Source organism: Macaca thibetana, chromosome 13 (assembly GCF_024542745.1).
Source record: "Macaca thibetana thibetana isolate TM-01 chromosome 13, ASM2454274v1, whole genome shotgun sequence".
NCBI lineage: Eukaryota > Metazoa > Chordata > Mammalia > Primates > Cercopithecidae > Macaca > Macaca thibetana.
In genome coordinates, this window is record NC_065590.1 from 46,963,812 (window position 1) to 46,986,274 (window position 22,463).

Consider the following 22,463-nt stretch of genomic DNA (forward strand, 5'->3'; position numbering starts at 1 on the left):
AGCAAAGAAGATATTATTGACAAAGGCATCTTAACCTAGTATTTCTAAAGACATTAGACATTCTCATCTGTTAGCAATATGCATTCTCAACTTCATCAAGGATGATGGAGGGTAGTTTTGACTCAATGACAGGAAGATATTGGATTACAGGGAAACTTGTACCATTACTTTTTCCATGACAAATTTAAAATTTACTTTGTCCTCTATAGATTGAATAGTACAAAGGTAGGTAAGATATTTGTGCATTGCTACATTGGCCAAATCCATTTCCATGGCTATATTTTAAAGATAAAAATTGACGTTCCTTTTAAAAAATATGTAGTTTTACTTTACTTTTGGAAAATTCTTCAACTGAAAAGAATTGACATCTTGATAACCCAATTACTCAGGGCTTTTCTCCCTTCTTCTAAGTACTGACCTCCAGAAAACTACCGCATGATGAAGCAGCTGATAGAGCTTGTAGGATGCAGGACTAAAGATTTTCAGTATCCACAGGGGAAGGCTGAGTCCTGGGAGGGATTCAAAGATCCATATGAAGGTAGTGTTGGAAACCACATGTCACAGAACAGAAATAATTCAGGATTAGAGCACGACTGTTGGTTCTCTCAGATGCCTTTGCAGGTAAATTTGGAGGCTGTGGTTGGGAAGAGAGGATTTGAGTGTTAGAATTCTACAGAACCAGCTCTGGGCCCCAGACCAAATGCTACTTCACTCACAAAGAGTTTTCTGCCCACCTAAGCACGCACATACCTCCATACTCTGATTTTCACGGAACTCCCCACTCATCCTAGCACTTACTCACATGCCAGCCTTTCCTGTTATTTAAGGGTGATGAGCACATATGGCTTGGCTCCTCAGTAAGAGTATGTCAAGATGCAGGTACAATAACTCTTAAATGTATTCCTTACATTTTGGTGGAGACGCTTGGTTGATGCTCCATTAATGTTTACAGAATTGCATTCAACTCAATCAAGTTGACACTATTCATCCTAGATCTCTCTGAATTTGACACTATCACGAACAACCCTGAAGATTTTCCTTTCCTAGTGTCTTCATTTAATTCCTGTCGCTTCACCAGGGCCTGAAGGTTCCATATGCCCTCTCCTCCTTCTGGGCCTGCTAGAAAGACCCCAATTCTCACAGGCCATGTGTTGACCTTTCTTGTTTAGATTACTTCCTTTAGCATTGTCTTCCAGTTCCTTGCCTTTTAAATCAAGGGGAGCTTGAAAGTGCTTCACCTAATTTAGACCACACCTGTGGATTTTCCAATACCTCTTCCTGCCCAGGGCACTGCGATAGGCTGTCTCCACAGATGCAGAATGTGCATGGTCTAGTGCTGTTCTCCCTGACCTTCCGAAAGAGGGAGAATGGATCACAGTGGGACTGATTGAGGGAAGCAGGCTTACACATCCATAATGATGTGTTGATGCCCATCAGTTTGACGTAGCTGCTGTTCTCTTCCCTGTGGGGCCCCAGTGTTCTGATGCAAGTCCTGGCTCCAATGAGTGACAGGTGCGACTAACGGCCGCATGAGTTATTTCCTTTGGAAACCACAGCTGTGGCTGAGGCCAACGGATGGCAACGGTGCCACCAGGCTCTCTGGGAGCAATCCGCTTGGCTGTCTCCAGCCTCAGGAAGGACTTTTAAACTAGATGAAAATAACCTAAGAGGCCACGTTTTGATGGTAACTGTAAGTGCCCTAGAAATGGGAAGTACCCAGCATGAGAACAGAGTAGAATTTAGGAGCCAAGATTTTGAAATGAAGTGGACTGGATTCATATCCAAGCTCTACTGCACTCTAGATTTGTTACTTTGGGCTATGTTGTTGTTGTTGTTGTTGTTGTTTTCCCTCACTAAGCCTCAGTTGCCTAATAGGTGAAATGGGGAAAATGTGTAGCTTATGTTTATTGTGAGGATTGACTGAGATAAAATGCTAAAGCATTTTTCACGGTGTCTGGCACATTTGAGGTTCAATAAATTTTAGTGTTTATTATTATTAGTACTGCAGGAGGTGGGAAGATATATGGCTTCTCTCTGGTAACCCACATCTTTCTTTAGCCAAAACAAGCAGCCTGTCTCCTTGTCTGGGTGATGAGAGTGATGATCTTACCTATATCACCATGTTTTCATGAGAATCAAGTATAAAGCACTTAGAACAGTGCCTGGCACTTAGCAAACATGGTACTATTAGCTTTCATTATTTTTATTATTGCTGCTTTTGTTTACTAAGGTACATGGGCATTGACCTAGGATGTTTCCATAGAATTTCCTTGTGTTGGTTGTGGATCTGAAATTATGTGGGGACTTCCAAAGCAGAGGAAATAGCAACAGCTGTTTGTAGTTAGTTTGATATTTGAAATACTTTATTCTCAAATTAATTCCTCAGATGGAACAAAAAGAACTTGCTGCAATAACAGAACTGAGTGCATTTTGCCACATGACTCTATTTTCATGTATTGATCCTTTGGAGTTGGACCTGTTCCTTTCTTGTCCCCTGCATTTGGGCTGTTGCTTCATCGTAGGCAGCAGCTCACAGTCACCTGCTACAAGAGTGTGTTCTTGAAACATGGATGTTTTTGAGCTTGAGAGGGTTTGCCAGCTGAACAATTCCAACAATAGGTTTTAATGTCTTAAGTGGTTCCTTTTTTTGTTGGCCAGCATTTGAATATTGTATAACATTAATGAAGAGACAAGCTTGTATTCAAAAGTAGTGAAAATATCAGAAAACTCCAACCTGAGAAATGAATACCCTTGGAATGCATGATCAGGCCATTTCTCATTAATTAGTAGGTTTGTACTCTACACGTTCCATGAAATGTTCCTTTTCTACAAAGGCAGGTGTTTGTCTATGTTCAACCTTTTCATGCTTTGCTTAAATATGGTTTCTGGATTGTGTTTCATGTCCCTGAAGCATGCAGTCCAGAGGAAGGAGCCAGAACTCTGTTTCTCAGTCTGGCATGAAGGGAAATGCTTTAGTTTATTTTAAACATTAACCACTCAATGGTACAGTAATTTTTTTCTGTGTTTTAGCAAATTGGTTGTTTTCTAATACCTTCTTAAGAATTTGGACAATTACTTTTCCTTTTTTCTCCCTGGATTTACATGGAGATTCAGAATAACTTTGAAGAGCTGAAGAAAACATACTGCTGGTAAAAGATGCAGGATCAATGTCTAAGGGGCCAGCACCTTGAAGAAACCAATTAGAAATACAGGCATTTTGGTAATGACTCCTTCTTTTGCTCCTAAGGACAGATTCTCTGGGTGCATCTTAGTCCCTAGGGACAAGGCCAAGTCAAAGGCAGAATAGAATTTGTAACAAATTCTTGGGAATATTCACTTTCAAAGCTGGTGTGTGAAATGTGGCAATACTACTTCTCATGATATACAAGTGGTTGAATGAGACAAGCTCAGAAAGTGTGAGACTGGTTCTAAGGCAGGTAGAGAAAAGTAGAGAGGAGGGTTTAGGATGCCAGTGGTGAAGCATGAGGTGGAGAAATCTTTGTGAGAGCTGGGTCCAGGGAAGGGAATCCCAGAAACCCAGAAGGAATGTGTCAAAATGTGGACCTTCTATAAAGGTGAGTCTGTCTCTTCATTTCATACACCCCTGAGTCTCATGTGTCACACAGAGATTGTGTAAATGATATTGTAATGGAAAGATAAAACTCAAAAGGAAACATGTGGACAAGGGGCTTGAAAAGGAGAAACTCTTCTACTGAGGAAGTCGATCTTCAGAAATTTATTGTAGACCGTCAAGGCCAGTGGGAACTTTGTATAATAATCCAGCTTAACCCTTTGCTTCAGATCCAGTCTCCTTTTGATCCCTTACAGGGGAGAGCTGATCTTATCTTCTACATCTCCAAAGGTGACACCTTGTAAATGTCTTCCTATGTCTCATGGTCAGGGAGTTCTTCTTATAGTCTAAACAATATTTCTCTCGCTTAAGTTTATACCCTTCTTGAACTGCCCTCATTCTTTCCTCCTGGATCTCTTTATCTTCTCTTTTGTAAGGCCAATACTAATTACTTTAGTTCTTTTCCAAGAAGACGATTTCTCCCAAACCTTGTGTCATTTTTTGAGTATGTCTTTATACCCATATAGGTATTTTTGTGGCTAGAAGGAGAGTCCTTCTGGGATGGTATTTTTACCCCTGGGTGGATCTGTGCTGTGAATAACCTGAGCCATTCTGGAACCATCCCCAGACCGGGCAGGTGGCAGCCCCATTTGCTCTTTCCTGAGCGCCAAGGCAGAGAAGCAACTCTGGCTCCTTCTCTCTGGACCGCGTGCCTCCGGAACACGAAACTCAGTCACAGACACCATATTTAAACAGAGCAGGGAAGGGACGAAAATAGACAAAAAACCTGTCCATGTGGGCCAGGAAAGCTGCATTTCCAATATGCTGTTAGCAAGACCCTGCTGCGATTCATATAGCAAGTAGTCAGGGTAGAACCTGGACGGTGAGCAGAATGGCCACCCATGGGCATCCCTGGGCACTGGCGTGCCAAACACGTGCAAGGGGCAAGATCTGGAGCAGGGAGGAGGAAGACAAGGCCCTTCCCTAATATATGAGGAAGTACAACTTAAACAACTGAAACTATTACAAAGAACACACGAGCCATAGAACTGGGTCTGGGCTTGATGGTTGAGAGTGGTGGTTTTTAGACTTTTTAAGCAAGGAATTTTTCAGAAAAAATTTTGGAAGTTCAATATGTAAAACAAATGTCAAAAAATGACTGATGGGACCTGTGGTCCTTAGTTGTGTCTGAGGCTCAAGGCTGAGGACAAAATGCAATCAGGACACTTACCTCTCTACAGGGCTTCCAGGTTGGTGTCAGCTCAGAGAGCTAGCCTAACCACCCTACCTCCTCCATGTAAAGACCAGTAGAACAGAGACAGCTGTGGGGAAGGGTAGTGTGCATGAAGTCCCCCTGTCAATCTCTGAGAAGTATAGAAGACAGATCCTGCCTTTGCCTGTAGGTCTTCCGGCAGTCCACAGATGGTTGATGACAGTGGAGGCACTGACTTCCAGACACTACTGCAGCCAAAGAATGTGGGTGATGTTAGTCAGAAAATATGCTCCAAATTACCCGGCTGTATCCCCCAGGGGAGCTGTTTGGGGGTCATGACCTGTCAATAGGGAGGGTCGATTCTCCCACCTGATATTAGTGAACCTAGTGACAATGAGTTAGAATAACAGTTGTGAACAGTAAGAAGACTATGGTAAGGTCTTCCAGCCACATAGGAATCTGGCTATCCTTTTCCTTCTTTACTCCCTCACATGGGAGGCAGTGGCACCTAGAAGAGGATGGGGAAGAGCAAGGGTGAGGCAGGCTTCTAAACGCTGGGTTAGATCTCCTTTTCTCTCCTCTACACTATTGAAGTTGAACTCCAGTCTAGACCTGGAAGAAAAGGAAGAAAGAGGATCAAATTAGATGTGAGAATAAAGTTGTGAATGGGGCAAATACAATCCCTGGGGAGGTGGGTGAGAAGGCATATGGATCTAGACAGAGAAGGTAGCCTTAGGGGTGGAAGGTTCTAGGTCTGGGGAGGAAAAGAGGATGCCCAGAATCCTTTCCCCATGTCCCCAGGTTGGCCTAAGGCTGACACTAACTTCACATGAATCAACTTGGATTTGCCCCAATGAAAGTAACTGAAGGCAGACTGAATTTGCTGCCTTGCATTTAAGGAACAATCTCCTGGACTGGCAGGAAGCTCTGGTTTCCCGTTTAATTGTGGTCAGGATTTCAGGCTTATTTTTAAATTGAGTAGGGGTCAATTCCAATTCACTTTAATTCAATTCCAAGTCCAAATTCAACACACTTCTTGCATACCTACTATCTAGTTGGTCCTGTGTTAGATTTTTTTTATCAAGAATGTGAGAGGAGAACAGGATAAGACAGGTCACATCTGCTCTTAGTGACATGTCTTGGTTGATATTATTATCCTCACTCATCTCTGTCTTGCCCACCCGTAGTCAGGACCACATACATATTACACTCCTCTAAGAAACCCATCCACACTGCTAGCCATGGGACTCCACCCTTTTCCAACTTTCCTAATGATCTGTGTCACTCAGTTCAGCTCCTCATTGTGGTCTAGTTTATCTCATCTCAATAATCATATGGAAATCAGCTCAAGAACAATAAAGGCATGCTGCCAAGAGTAGATATGCCATGTCTTGTGGTTAAAGTCTTAGACTCTTGGTCAGCTGTGCTTTCAGAGCACTCTAAAGGGTTTCTGATATCAGAGACCTCTGTTATTGTAGCTGTGGTCTTTTGCAGTCTTGGCTTTGAGAAACTTAGAAGATGTTGTTGCCCACATAGGATTAGCCACACCAGGGGCAGCAGGCAATGCTCTAGTCCAAGTCTGACTTGAAACTCAAGAAGCAAGTTTCTGTACAAGAGGAAATGAAAATTTCCAATCTCTTAAGACCAGGTCCTAGAAAACTGGCACAGTGTCACTTCTGCTGTATTCTATTGCTCACCACAGGTCCACCACAGATTCCACCAACTTCAAGGGGAGGGGAGCTAGATTCTACCTGTCAATGGGAGCAGTAGCAAATATCTGTGGCTGTCTTTACCACACTTTGGTAAGAATGAAGTCATGTTCAGAAGCCCAGTGTGTAAAATATAGAAGGTGGGAAACTTAGAGACTCCTTTTTTGGTCTCTGTTTTAACCCACACTCTCTTCATAGAAAGCCTTTAGAATTATAATTTGAATTTGAAAGCTATAGTAACTGCAGTTTGTTGTGTGAGAATAACAGAGAAAAAGTGTCCTACATATTTAATGATAATTTTCTCCGGATATTGTCTCAACTAGGGACTTATTCTACCCAGTTGACATGACATACGCTTTGGGTACCTGCTCTGGTCATGCTGAATGCAAGATCTTAGCACAGGCTGTGGGGTGCCTCAAAGCTGCCCTGACCGCATGCCAAAGATTCTCCACATGGGGCTCAAGCAGAGAGGAAAGTGAGCTCTACCTATTATCCGTCCTTTAACCATACCAGGAGGGTTGCGCCTCCCTTCAGAGCCTAGGGCAGAAGACTTTATCGACAGAGCACTGCCCTTTTTTGTTTGAGAGTATGAGCAGGTGTTATCTGAGAACAAGCAGGTGTTTGTAGAAATGTGACCTTGAGCCCTGGTTACAGACCTGCTCTTTTGTTCTGGTGACTCATTTTTCCTTGAATGGAGTTGGTTTCTATTTATGAAATGGCTGTGAGGCCACAGTGACCAGCTTGGACACTACTGTTGTATATGTGAGCGCTTCCCCTCCGAAGAGCAGATAATTACTGAGTGCATTTGATACCTGTCTGCCAGAGGTGTGGCCACCCCCTGTCACCCACAAGTTTGTCTACACAGAGGGCAAGCAAATATAGCATGCCTGTGTCACACTTGCTTTTTTAAAGAAGGTTATACCTATAGGTAAACAGAAAGTGCTTTGTTCCAAAGACTCTTCTGTTCTCGGACTGGGAAAATCTAATTTAGTCCATCCTGGGAAGCTACTGGGCAATTCTGAAAATCTTTGGCTAATAGAAAATAATTTAGAACAGAGAATCACCTTGGGTAAGACAGTGAACATTTTAAAACTGTACTGACTGTGGAACTTAAGCCAGCATTTTGCACTTCATCATATTTCTCTCTGCTAATCACTGTGAGGAAGCATGTATATGTGTATGCATGTACATATGTGTGTGTGTGTGTACTTTTGGGTCTCTGTGTGAGCTAATGGTTTATTCTCCAGGGCCACCAAGTCCTAAGAGGTGTGAGTTCAGGTGAAACCCAGAAATAAGAAGTGTTTATATGTTTAGCATAGACGTAGACAACAAATACATATCTGTGTAAACCCAACTGACAAAATTATATGTTGGAAAAATTTTCTAGAAATGTCCCACTTATGGTAATGTTATCACAAAACTCTAAAGTTGGGCATCAATACAGTCCTGCAGGCTCTATGCAACCACCAGAAATGTGGTCTGTAACTCAAAAGCCACTGCAACTTCAGATAGAAGATCACATCTTATCAGATGCCAAGTTTGTTTCAAGATTTAATACAGGGCTTTGTCTACCCAGGCCACATGACGCTGTAACTCCTTCAGAGTGTCAGGATTCAGAGAAGTATTTTCCAGTGATTACACCTGTGGTGACGGAAAATGAACGGACACACTCAAGGTCCAGATGGCTGATGAAATCATGGGGAGCAGGATGGACTAGGTTGTTCTATAAGCATATTACATGGCTTGGAGGTTTCTCATGAAGTGTCCTTCTTCTTATAGTATTCCCAAAAGCACAAAGATGGGAAGAATTTGTATTTTGGTCAGTGGCAGGTATAAAAATATTTAAAGGGATTTCTTCATAGTTATATAAGACATGACATAGTTTATGGACATGATTTCTTTGAGGCTCTCCTGAGTTATTCTTGTTCTTCATGAATCTAGTTTTGACTGAGAGTGATATACCCTTTCACCAATCCTCCTGGCATCCTCTCCCACGCTTCACCTGCCTAAAATGATAGAAAAAAAAAAACCCTAGACTGTCTTTCTCAAAGGCAATAGTCTACAGGATGCTCCCCATTATGGCAGTGGTATTTGAGAGAAGGGATGCAACATTCAATAGGAAGCATGGGGTTTTCAATAGAGCGCAGTGCTGAACAGAAAGGCCCCCTTTAGCAATCTCTTGAAGCAGAATGAGCTCCTTTGAAATATAAGTGGCCCTGTAAAAACACAAGCAGATTCTGCAATATCTATTTAGGGCATCCGGGAATGCCACATAATAGGAACTTGAGCGCACCTGATGGTAACCATATGGCAGGTTCTGATGACTGACAATAGGTAGAGGCTGCAGTAATTAATGAAAATGAGATGCCATTTGTGGCCCCCAGAATGAGAGGATGGAGAGGAAGCCAGTCTATTTGCAAAGGCTGGGATGTGCCCAGAGTGTGCTTCTAGCCTGGGACCGGCTGGGCCCATGTTTCTGTGTGTGAACAGGTGTGAGAGAAATGATGCTGTGGGAGGGAGGGCTTGTTTCTGGCCAGAGAACTACCATGCTTTCTGGGCCTGCAATGGGAAAATGAGCTTGCATCACTGAACCCCTGTACCTTGCCAGAATTTTTAGTTTGATGTGGGAGAGATTTCAGGTAGAAATCCAGTTAATTGGCCTGGTGGAAGTATAGACTCTATTGTGTGAGGACTCGGGTGTGCTGTGTGTGATTTTGACTTCTCTGAATTTCAGGGTACAATGCCTCCCTTTACCCTCTTGAGGATGACTCCTTAAGGTGTGCTTTGCATCAGAGTGTAGCAGAGTTTGGCTAGCCTCTGGCAAAAGAAAAGGAGAAAGGCAATACCTCATTGTTTTAATGGTTTTTTCTTGGATGTGGGGGTGGGATAGAAGATGGGAGCTGGCCAGCGAGAAGTGGGCCATGGGGAGATTCCAGAGAGACTGATTGATCTTGTCAAAAAGAATAAAGGTATTCACTCCCCAGAACCCCCCTTCAGCACATGGGCATGTGGGATTGAGGCGGTCACTGTGAAGTCTTGCGGTTAGGCGTTCCAAAAAGAAGTTTCTCCATGATTCCTGATTGCTTAGGACAGATATAAGCAATACCAGCTGGGACCCAGCAAGCCTGTCTCCAGCTTTATTGTTTCTGATTTATCAGTGGTGTGTGTGCCTAAAAGAACTGATCTAACTGCCCTTTATTGCTAGGCTATTCCATAGCCAGATAGGAGAGTTGAACATTAACAAGTGGATTTGCTTTCAGTAGCTGCCTCTGTGTGTGTGTGTGTGTGCGCGTGTGTGTACGTGTGTGTATGTGTGTGTGTTTAGCAAGATAACAGTATCTTGTTCAGGGACAAGCGACTCAAATTTTTACAAGAAGATTCCCGTTATTTTGTCTCCCATCTTGAATTTTCCCTAATTTATTTGAAGCTGCCTCTTTTACTAGAGCCAGAGAGGATCCATAGGGCTGTTTTGTAAGAGTCCTTCGTAAGTGGTAGAAACTCAGTTGGAGCCAGGTTGGAGGCACCAGGCACTGTGCATTGAAGATATATTTCAAGTCATCCCTGGTGGACAATTTGCACTGTTCAGTGTTAAAAGGCTCTATCGCAGTGGTTCGGAGAGCCCCCCTAGACCTCCCGCCTTGGCAAGCAGAGTTTACAAATGATGTCTTCCACTCAGCCTGCCTGGAGTTTCTGGCTTAAATGGCTGGCAGAGTGAGTGAAAGTGAAGAGTCAGAACTCTCAAGCTGTGTGAAGGGAAAGGTTTTACTACCGAGTGGAAAATAATCATCGAGGTTAACTGTTCCTGGATTGACCAATCAGACAGATGGACTGCTCTGACTTGGGCTGAGTGAAAAACTTCTGAGACTCCTCTGCAAGGGGAAGAGGCAGGTGGAAATAGAGGATGAGTGACTCATGACTTTCCAGTCCAGAGTTTTGCCCATTCATTTCTTTCTTGGAGGAAACAAACTATCCTGCTAAAGTGACAATGATCCACTGGAGGACTTTGGTTTGGAGTCTAGCTCCTATGGTTTGTGAGATATTGTTTCATTTGGGTAGTTATTTCCTTCTGTACTTTCTTGATCACAAGTTACAATGAGGAAGGGCAGAGGAAGAATGACAGATGAGCTCCTGATTGCGCAGAAACTGGCTCCTGTCATGGGAATTTAGTCTTGTCAAATGTGAATTCTAGTTCCAGGGCTGGGGATCCTAGAGATCTGACCACCTCCCCTCCTCTGTTGGAGATGGAAAAACAGATTCTCATTTTATTTAGGATCTGGGATACATCAAGATGGCAGAAGTGTTCAGCTGACAGACTCTCCCCCCTACCACATTTAATGAACAGTCTCTCTTGTCTTGTGGATGAAAAACATCAGGGAGAATTTGAATAATTTTACACAATTCCTGAAGCCTGATCTATGGCCAAACACATTAGCTTTCTGAGTTTTAAAAAGTATTTTCCCCTCCAGAATTAAGGCAAATCATTCTTACATAGCATTAAGTGTGTATGCTTTTTTTTTTTTTTAAAAAAGATAAAACTAAGCATTTAAAAATGCCCCAAACTAGTGATACTTTATTATCTTCTTAGATTATTTAAAATTGTACCAGAGAAAATGTGTATCCAAATTTAGTTCAATCAGAAATGGGTGTGTGTCAATGGGAAGATCTTTCAAATATTTAAGCTATAGATTCGTTCATGTCAAAAGGTGGAAGGACGCCGCCTTTAGCACCTTTCTTGTTAGAGAGAGTTGAACATTTGGTTTTATCAGACACTGGCATGGTAATGAAGCTATTTTGATAGAAATAGCCTCATTACTATTCATTTTTGCTGGCTCCCAACTAATTCTTGAACCAAGGCTCTATTTTTCCCCTCCAGAAGAAAACAGGCACAACAAGCAAAACAAGATGCTCTTAGCCTCTGAAGCTAATGAAAAATTCACACCACTTTTGCCCAAGGGGCCATGGTAGAGCCTCCTGCCTCTGCCTGTGATGACTCTCCTCCTTGCCAGGCAGTGTGTGGGACTGGCCCTCCCTCCTCATGGTCCTACCCTAAAAGACAGACCATTTGATTCAAGGGGCAGTGTTGTCTTCCAAAGCTAACATTCAACTTCTATTTGGAGGGTTCTCACCCCTCCATTCTTAGCATGCTGCAACAGGGCACACCTTGCACTGAGGTGGAAGAGACCCTGACTTCAGTTCTAGTTCTTCTCCTCACTGTGTAATTTTGAGCATAACACTGAGCCACTCTGGGTCTTGGTTTCCACAGATGACAAAGAGTTTGTTTAGGTGGTTTCTAAAGATTCCTTCTAGTTATAACATTCCAGACCAGGTAGGTTTTCATTTTCTCCATTTAAGAATGAACTTTTCATTTTAGAACAGTTTTACAAATATAGAAACATTGGAAAGACAGTACAGAGCTTCCCAGGATGTCCCTCACTCAGTTCTCCTATGAATGACATCTTACATTCTTATGATACATATGTTATAAGTAAGGAACCACCATTGATACATTACTATTATCAAATGAAGTTTACCTTTTATTCAGATTTCACTAGTTTTCCACATTGTCCTTTTTCTGTTTCAGCGTCCCACCTGAGATACCATTTAGTTGTTGTGTCTCCTTAACCTCCTCTGGTCTGTGACAGTATCTTACATTTTCCTTGTTTTTGATGACCTTGACAGTTTGGAGAAATATCTGTCAGGTGTTTTGTAGAATGTCTTCCAACTGGGGTTTGCCTAATGCTTTACTCATGGTTGGACTGGGGTAATGTTTTTAGGAGGAAGAGCACAGAAATGAAGTGACCTTTTCATTGCCTCATATCAAGGGTACATGCTGTCAACTGATGGTGTTAACCTTGGTCAACTGGTTAAGGTATTGTTTGCCAGATCTCTGGACTGTAAAGCCCCTCCTCCCCTTCCATACACCGCTCTTTGGAAGCAAGTCACTAAGTGCAGTCCACACTCAAGGTTGGTGGGGAGGGTGGTCAGGGGAGTTAAGCTCCACCTCCTGGTAGGGGAGTATCTACATGGTAGGGGAGTATCTGCATGAATTATTGAAATACTTCTGTATTGGGAGATTTGTCTCTTCTCCCCATCTATTTATTCGATCATTTATTTATACCAAAGTGGACTTGTGGATATTCATTTTATACTTTGGATTATAATCTGATACTTAGCTATTTATTTTGCTCCTCAAATTATTCCAGTTTTGGCCACAGGGAGCTCTTTCAGGTTGGCTTCTGTGTCCCTTAGACATGTCCTCATCCTTTTGTTTTGCGAGCACTTCTTTACTTTCTGCACTGCACGATGCTTTGGGCTCATTATGTGTATTCTCTGCCCTAGCCTTAGAATCGGCCATTTCTCCAAGGAGCCCTGGTTGCTTTTACTGGAGAATGTTGTTAGAAACCAAGATCTAGGTACTGGGTGTGACTTTTCATTTCTGAAATATATAACTTTTATGTACATAGCTACATCTTGTTGGTCATATAAAGAGATATATGATGTTCCCACTCTCAAGATTAATATAGGTCAGTGTCATACAAAAGAGTATATAGTCAAATGTTAGAGTGACTACCATTTTAGTTAAAATAAAAAAGGAAGTTTAGATTCTCATAGCTCAAAGAATTATAAAAAGCTTTCATTCTTTTTCTTCTCTATTCTTTTTACTTATTATTTATACCTGGTTAGTCTACACTGGATGTAGGAAAAGCTAATTTATTTACATAGATATGTTAACAGTCTGAATAAATGCTGCTTATTTCAGGCGTGAGTCTCTAAATCATGCAAAGTCTTTCATTCAGAAAGGAGAAGTGTCAAGAGGTTAGAACATGTGGGGAAGGCTTCCTGGAGGAGGTAGCATTTGATCTGGTAGTTAAAGCACAGAAGCTGTTTGGGGTGCAAAGGAGGGATTCTTGTATTTCTCTTTGGGAGATGCAGTAGAAAGAAACTAGGCTCAGAGATGGGGTCCTAAAGGGTTTCTTAATGCCATTATTCTTGGAAGGCCTGATGTCTATCATTTTTAAAACTGTGATGGATTTCCCTAATATCAAAAAGATATACTTCCTTTATTTATACTCCCCAAAATGTTGATACTTGCTTGAAACATTCTTAAAGTTTTATATATGACGGGAGAGAGAGCCAAGTGAGCTCATACCAAAATAGTCATAATTATAAAATGTCTGTGAATACTTAAATAGTAGAGATTGGAGCAAATTGTATGCTCAATGCCTGTGAAGGCAGTTGCATGCTTGGGCCCTCCAGTGTTGTTTGGTGGTGCTTTTGACTCTTAGTTTTCTTTTATGTGAAGAGCCTTGGCCAGTCTATAGACACAGATTTTTGAGATGCTGTTAAACTTCCCCCTAAAACAAGGTGTCCAGAATGACTAGGGTCAGCCCTGGAACAGGCTCTTTAATGGACAGAGTCTCATAAAAGTGTTTATTAGCCTCAGCTGGGTCATCATCATATGAAAATGACCTTTTATCCAAACTCTTAGGTCAAGTGTGCTTACTTGAGACCCAGGGTCTTTAGGTCTTTAAATGCTGGACTTTGTTTTTGTTCCAATAAAAATGGCTAGACTTGACCTATTATCTTTTTAAAAGTCATGTCCTGCTAGACCAGATGGTTTTCTTTATTCATTAAGCAAGTTCAATGTGAATTGAAGCATTGATAGGAAATAGGGCTCAGGATGGGGAAAATACAACTTTTTCACATAGTAGAGAAGAAAATATAGGGAATAGAAATCTCCCTCTTCTGTATACAAGCTTTTCCACAGCATTGAAAGAAAGTTTTTAAATGGGGGAGATGGAAGAAGCTTTGTTCTTGGTAATATTACAGTAGCACTTAATTACCCCATCCGACTACATGGATTAATATAAGCTTTGAGTTATATATTATCTCAAGATATGTAGTGATATACAGTAAAAGCATAATCTAGAAGAGGTGATCTAGAAAGCCACACAACAGTATGAGAATAGGACTCTACTGCACTTTATGACAGTGAAACCACTCCAGGATATCATAGTATGATTTTTGATTTGGGTAAAACAAGGGCAGATGTATGTAAGTGAAGAATTGTTCTTATCTCCCGCTAGTTATGTTAAAAGTAGTTGGACAGCAGAGGGGTTTCTTTTGCCTCCAACTACTGCAGCCGTGTCCCATGGAGGAACCCATCCAATGCTTCAGGCTCAGCTTCTGACACCCTCTTTCTCCAACAACCTCCACTCAATTCCACTTTAGCAACTGCTCCCATAGCAACTACTAGACCTTGCCATCAACTGGAGTTGCTCCAGTTTTGAAATCCTGAACTCTGAAATTCTCCTTTCTGACCACAACCTCTGATCCTTCTATCAGTCCTCACTCTTTCATGCCCTTGAAATATGTTCTTTGGTCTCCTTGGGACTCCCTGTCTCTTGACCTTTCCTTATGTTAGCAGTATACCACTCCCTCCTAGCTTCATTCCTCTTCCTACCTTGTGTGAGCAACCATTTCAACTCAACTCTCACAAGCATTCAGTTTTCTCGCTCTTTTGACTTCTTGTTTTATCTGTTTCTCCAATGTCTGGCTAATGAACTAACTCTCTCTCTCTCTCCCCCGTTTTAGTCTCCCCCCTCCTTCTCTCTCTTCCCCTCTTGCTTTTCATTGCTTGTTCTGAGCTTCTAAGCACTATGGAAGAAAATTTTCTAAATTTTCTAAAGGATGATCTCCTTTATTAAAAATTGATGATTTCCAACCTCACCTAAACGGCTGGAGCTGCTGAATAATCCCAGGGCCAAGATGGGAGTAGGGTGAGGGAGTTGCCTAGAGTGCAATTTGAAGTGCCTAGAATTTGAAGAGGCCCTCACTCCTGGTGCCAACCTTTCATTGACATGATCCTGGGGGTGAGTGCCTTCTTAAATTTTGTGCCTTAGGTTCCTCACTTGTCCCACCCTAGTTCTGACCCTGCCATTTTACTCATCTCTCCTTACTCCTTTTGTGTCCTATGAGAGGTGGCCTTTCTAGCCTTTACCACAGTCCTCAATGTGTCTGTCCACCCACATATACAAGACGCCATTGCCTATTTCAATGAAAACTGCTGGTCAACAGACTGGAATTCCCTCAACTTTCCTCCATCCTACCACCAACCATACTAATCCTTGATCACCTTGTTTCATTCTCTTTGCCTTAAGAAGGAGGATATTTCACACTCTTCAGTTTTTTCTCTTGGTCACATCACTTCGTAAGCCCTCTGGAATCCTTAACCTATCAATCATCCTCTTCCTCTCTTGTGTTGATTCTTTGTAAATATTATTGTCTCCTTTTACTAAAAGTACAGTTTTTCTCAGTCTTGTCTTCCTTTTGAGTGAATTCCAGTCTCCAATGTGTGTGAAGAATGGTCTGTATTCTTCCTCATCTTCAATTGCTACCCAAGCAGTACAATCTAATTTTTGATCTGACATCTTCCATCACTATACCATTCAATTCTGTATCAGTCACTGGCAATCTTCCAATAGCCATATTCATTGGCTTCTTCTAAGTCTTCCTCGTATCCAACCTCTCTGTGGGAGTGACTTGGACCCTCCTCTCCTTGGTGTCAGAGGTATTCCCTCTTTGGGTTCCCCACTCACTTCTCTGGTGCTACTTCCCCAATTCCCTTTTCTGGCATCTCTCTTTTGCCTGGTCCTTACCTGTAACTTTCTCCCAGTCTCATCTCCAGTCTTCTCATCTTATAATGCACTCTTCCCTCGAGTGGCCACCCATTCCCATGCTTTCAGCTACCACTCATGCATTCCCTCATGAAATCTATATCATTATTTCTAGCTGAGACTTCCCTGTTGAACTCCAGCTCCAGGCCTTCAAGAGCGATATTTCCAAAACTGAACTATCATTTCCCCTAACTCTGTTCTCCTTTTGTATTTTCTACTCTCCATTAAGACATATTCACTTAGCTAACCAAATTAGAAAATCTCAAACTCATTTTTGAATTTGTATTTTTTGATCTCCTTCATATACAATCAGTTGAGTCAATCTTCAAAATGTTCCCTAGAATTCACCAATCCTCTTTTACCCTCTGTAAACATCTTAGTTTAGTTTCTTACTATTTCTTGATCAAAGAAAATCAGGAATCCCTAATTGATCAATTGGCCTTGCCTGTACTATAGTTGCTATTCTCTGTAAAATAGCAATTTTGATACAGTCATTTCCCTGATCAGAATCCTGTAGAGTGCTCGGGCATATCTCAGTGGGACAAAGCAACCTTTTTCACCTACCCTTACCCTTGATATGAAGAGAAGGCCTCTGCTGTGTGTCTGTGGTGAGTTCTGGGGACCTTATAGCTCCTTCTTTGTGCCTTGGTTTTCCTTGTTCAAACATTTTACTTTTTGTCTCAGTATTGAAAAGTGCCCTAGGGGCTAATAAAGGTGTTATTTCTCCTTCAAAAATAAATGTAGTCACGTGGGCCCCATTGACTACATGAAACTCAGATCCAGATTCCTTAGTGTGGCATTTGTGAGATATCCCTCACAATCTACCTCTCCAGGCTTGTTCCCTACCTCTTCCCATTTAACCACATGCTCTCTGGAATTCCACCACACTGCTTACTAGCTGCTTTCTGAGCATCCTTTTATTTTATAGAGTATCTCCCCAGCATTCTCTTTCTAGTCAACTTCTATTCATCCTTCAACACCTGGCTCAAATGTCACCTCTCTCAAGAGGCTTCCTTTTTCTCTTGCTTTTTTCCCCATGGCTTATGAGGACTTTGCCTAATCTTCTATTAAAGCATATATTCATTGTGCTGGAGATAGTGGTGTATAAGTCAGTCTATGGCTTAAGCTGTGAACATCTTAACATCAGGAATTCTGCCTTAGTTACTGTAGTAACCCTTGCAACTAACATAGAGCTTTACCTGTGGTAGGTATTCACACATGTTTCTTGAAAAAATGATTGTTTCTACACTGATGCAAACAGTGGGTGGCGGGCAGTTACTCATCTTGCTTGGCCTCAGTTTTCTCCTGAGGCCAAGCAAGATATACGAGAAGGGAGTTGTGATCCTGTGCTGGCATTGGTTGGATTTTGGAGCTGCCTGAGGCCACTAGGGGACATAGGTGATGCTTCTATCAGAAGTAAACTGAAGCACTGCAGATAAACAACTTGTGGGGAAAGCAAGGAAGAGGTAAGGCAAGTAAAAGGGAAGATAAAATGAGAAACCATCAAGGAAGAAAAAGATGGGAAATGTGTCCCTGCTGAATCTCATGGCTTCAGAGTCTTGTAATTGACTAGTAAACATTTATGCTATCTCTGCTATGTAGAGGCCATGGTGCCGCATGCTGTGGGGATTACAAGTTTGAGGCATGATCATTACCCTCAGTGAGCTTGTACTCAAGGGCGTTAGAACCACAGATATATCAGGTCATGATTATAAGGATGATTTGATGTTGTCAAAGATCACAAAAAACAGTCTTGCAGGGTATATGGTCCTTTTGTGTGAATTACAAAAAGGTGCCCCTTCATCTGGCTTGAATAAGGCAGTGCTGGAGTGTGGAATGGGTTTCAGTCTCCACTGGCCATTGCCCTGGCCTATTCAGGGTAAAACCCACAAAACTCTGTTTAGGGGTGCTGCTCCTAGCTTCCCTCCCAGCCAGGGTCTTAGGGAGGACATTCTGAGAGGCGTTGGTATCATAATGCCCAGACATGCCGTGAGAAAGGATCACTGATAGGGGACAGGCCTCTGCGATAGTGATTCGTTCACGGTAGGGCTGACCAAACCTGTGCCAGGGTCACTGTGAGCTTGATTCTGTTTGTCTTGACTTTTCCTGCGCTTTTGCCTAATTGGAATTGCAGGACTTGTTGATTCCAGGCCAACATTCTTATGCCATGCTGGTGATGGGATTCCCCCTCCCACTTCCCATACATCTGCTTTGCTTGACTTTCCCTGGCCTGTCTGGGACCGTTCTGCTACAGCAGTGGCGGTGGTAGTGGGGTGTGCCCAGGGAAACTCCAGAGGCTGGGCTGTGCCTGTGCTCTGCTGGGCACCGTGATGGGAAGGGACTCTGGTGTGCAGTGGTCTGCTGTCTGCTCTGGGTTGTGGCAGGTAGGAGGAAGCCTGTGAGCAACACGAAGGGCCTTCCAGTGGACTGAACGACCCTCTCGGGCTGCCAGACCTCTGTTCCTTCTTCCTCTATCGCTCATTTCTGTTTCCTCTCGACTTCATTCCCTGGTGGGCCGGCTGGGAATCAGCGGAGGGAAAAAGTAATTGAAGTGCTTAAGAGGAATTGTTTGGGGGAGGAGGAGGCAGGGTCAAAAGGAGAACAATTAAGAAGCGATGTGATACAACTGTGTGGAGAAGAATTTAGTATGAATATAATGATCAATTTCCTAATAATTAGGTCTCTTAGAAGGCAGAATAGTTCCCCAAGAGGCAATGGTGGGAACCCCATTGCTTGGTCATTTCTAATTAGACTGGAGAAGCACTCACAGAAAATGCTGCAGAGAAAATCCCCCACACTGGGGGGATGGGCATATGACCCAGGGGGGCCTCCGCTATCTCTCATTTTTATGATTCATTGATGAGCACATAATTCACTGATTAGTTAGGCAGCCAAACTTTAAGGGGTTTATTGGTTTCTCACCTCACCTCTGGCCCTTTTAAATTGACCAGATCTATTATCTTCAAAGGGAAAAGTCAAGGCAGGCAGTGACCTAGGCCAGGGGAGATTCTGCCTCATTTCTACAAAATAAGTTTAAACAGAAAAACTTGATTCCACTCTTCATCTGCCCTGCAGTGGGTGTGGCCCGTCCCAGGCTTTCCTTTCCTTCAGTGATGTTTTCCTCCTCCTGTGCGCCTGCAAAGTACTGATGGGGTTTATTTAGGGGGGGAATATTCTGTTTTTTTAAAATTTTACTTTAAGTTCTGGGGGAATATTCTCTTTTTTTATTTTTTATTTTACTTTAAGTTCTGGGATACATGTGCAGAACGTGCAGGTTCGTTACATAGGTATACATGTGCCATGGTGGTTTGCTGTACCCATCAACCTGTCATCTAGGTTTTAAGTCCCACATGCATTAGGTATTTGTCTTAATGCTCTCCCTCCCCTTGCCCCCGACCCCTCAAATTGGCCCTGGTGTGTGATGTTTCCCTGCCTGTGTCCATGTGTGCTCATTGTTCAACTCCCACTTATGAATGAGAACATGTGTTTGGTTTTCTGTTCCTGTGTTAGTTTGCTGAGAATGATGACTTCTAGCTTCATCCATGTCCCTGCAAAGGACATGAACTCATTCTTTTTTGTGGCTGCATAGAGGAGGAATATTCTTAACCAGCCTGCCCTCTGTAATCCAGCATCTTAACAAGAGCCCATTCAGCATTCTGGTTAAACACAAGGGCTCGGGGGCCAGGCTGGGCTGGCCCTGGCACGACTCTTTCCTATGCGACTTTAAGCCAGTTATTAAGTTTTCTGTGGCTTGTTTTCCCTATCTGTAAAATGGTGCTCATAAAAATAGTGACCTCATTTGGTTGTTGTGAGGACGAAACAAGTTAATACTTAGTGTTTTGGACTGTGCTTGTCAAGTACTCTGGACAAGCACTCTCTTAATGGTTAGTGGCCGTTATTGTGACTAAATTATAGTCACTGCTGCAGAGTATGTCCTCCTTTAGAACTCCTGCATTTGTTAGTATTCTACCTGACATACACTGATAGGCATGGACTAATTGTTCTTCTGTGTGTAGTTTTGCATTTGAGCATTTACCTCAGCAAGTATTTATTTGAGTCTCTGGTATGAGTGAGGGAAGAGGCAGTCCCTGCCCTGGAAGGGTAAATGATCGTGTGTGTGTATGTGTGTGTGTGTGTGTGTGTGCATGCATGCATCCATGTACCTATGCATGTGCTTGTGTATGTGTACGTGTGTGCATATGCTTGTTTGTGGTAGAAGAGAGCAAGAGCACAAATGACTATTCTAAAAAGTCTGTTGAGTGCCATGAGAGACCCTCTCCTATGGGAATACTAAGCACTCAGGCCTCTCATCTGATTTGGGCACAGCCGGTGGTCTGGGGAGAAAGCATCCTGCAGGAAGTGACAATTGGAACTGGCCTTGAGAGTTGGCAGAGGGCATTTCCAGTTGATATGGATGTAAGAGATAACACTTGACTGGAGCATGAGGTTCACAGAGGAGAGGACTGACAGATCTCCATGATGGCATTGCAGAGGCCCTCAGATGCCAGAGAATGTCTGTTTCCTTTGGTGGGCAACAGGGATCACAGGAAGGAGGGCCAGGAGGAGTTGTGCCTTCCGAAGATCCATGTGGCAGCGGTGCAGAGGGGGCAGAGCTGGGGATGGGGAGGCATATGGGAAGGCTAGCATGTTCCCACATTTCTGTGTGTAGCTGGGTCCCAGGGCTTTGCCACTTTACTTTCCAGTCCTGCAACTTTATCTGGGGCTCCCACCCTGCCCAATGGCAGGAACCTGGCTTGAGTGTACACGGGCACCTTTGTGACAGCCTGGCATTCATTTGATCTTGCCATTTTCTCTCTTCCTTTTAAGTTTTAGAGTCAATGCACTAGGGCTGTCGCAGAACCATGGTGTGTGCCTGTATGAAAGTAATGTGAGCATACCTCATCTCTTCAGCCTTTCCACTAAAGGCAACAGAAACTGTATCCTGTGAGAATTGACCCATAAGTGATTTTTTGGGGGGAAACTGGGCCTTCCGTCCAGTGGAAGATAGAGTACTTTTATGCTCTTGGAGAAAGAGGTGGCTGAAGTCATTTGTCATTAGAAGGAAGGAAAGAAGGAAGGAAGGAAGGAAGGAAGGAAGGAAGGAAGGAAGGAAGGAAGACCTTTATTGGACATCCATATGTCCCCAGATACTTTGCCATGTATATACATTTTTATTGTCTCATTTTTCTCATCATAACTCGGCAAAGATAGAATTCTACCCATATTAAAGAAAAAAACTGAGGCCTGTGTAAATTAATTTTTCCAATCCTCAAGCACATATGTTTCCTGCTCCGTCCACCTCTCACCACATGCCTACATGCCATGAGAAGATGCCCAGCCAGTTTAGAGAACATGGTCCCAACTCAAGGCTGGCTCAGCTTTTCTGTCCTGTTCTATCTGCTTTGATCAGGGTTGCTGGAAATACTACTGAAGGGTGATGGGCTTTAGGTAAACCTCATTCCCAGGTAACACTGGCCTCTGGGCATGGCCCCCCTCACCATGACTGTCCTTTCTCCCACTTAGCAAGGCTGCTTCCTTCATTTAGTATCCCACTGCCAGTGGTCTACAGCTGGGAGAGGCACTGTAATCACTTATTTGCTCAATCTCAGCCCTCCCCCTCCAGAGAAAGCTTGGCCTCCAACTTGCAGCCCTCAGAGTGCTGAAGAGGGCCAGGGACACCACTCTCCACTCTCAGGAGCTGGCAATGTATCTGTCAAATGCAAGGGACACAACTCTAACATGTGCTTGAATGGGCGGACGTGCTCCATTGCCAACACTCAGTAACACAGAGCAGGAATTCAGGCGGCCTCTGCTTGGAAGAGGATCCTAGAGGCTGTTGTTTGTCCCCTGTGTGACATTTGCTTTTTCACTACTTTGAAATTCCAAGGTTTTCACAGAGTTATTTTCTCCCCCTTTGCCTGAGATAGAATTGTTCTTGAATATTCTCTCTACCAGTGCCCTGGAATTCTACCTTTTTCCCATGGTTGTCTTCCCGCTTTTCCCCTAAAACCTCACAATACCTACTCCACCCACCCTGCCTTTTGAAACACAGGGATTAGGGAAGAGGCCTACCACCTCCAAGCCTTCAGCAAGGTTCAGGTCATTGCCCCCACTGCAGACTCTGTGTGTGTGTGTGTGTGTGTGTGTGTGTGTGTGTGTGCGCGCGCATGAGCATGTACATTTGGTGAGGCTGAACAGGAGGCCTACTGGGAGGAGGGGTGGAAGGTTCTGGTGCTAATTGAGGCCATGCATTTTGTGCTTGGGTGCCGGCTGGCGAGGCAGATTTAGAGGAC

The 22,463-nt window shown here is 43.2% G+C and overlaps 1 long non-coding RNA gene across 1 annotated transcript in view; it reads left to right on the forward strand.

Moving 5' to 3' along the window:
• Positions 1 to 1,555: 1,555 nt before the first annotated feature.
• The window catches only part of LOC126933626 (uncharacterized), a 289,350-nt gene continuing 268,442 nt past the window's right edge, over positions 1,556 to 22,463 (forward strand). The window contains exon 1 of the long non-coding RNA XR_007718687.1: positions 1,556 to 3,575. This is a non-coding gene — a long non-coding RNA (uncharacterized LOC126933626). The remainder of the gene's footprint in view (positions 3,576 to 22,463) is intronic.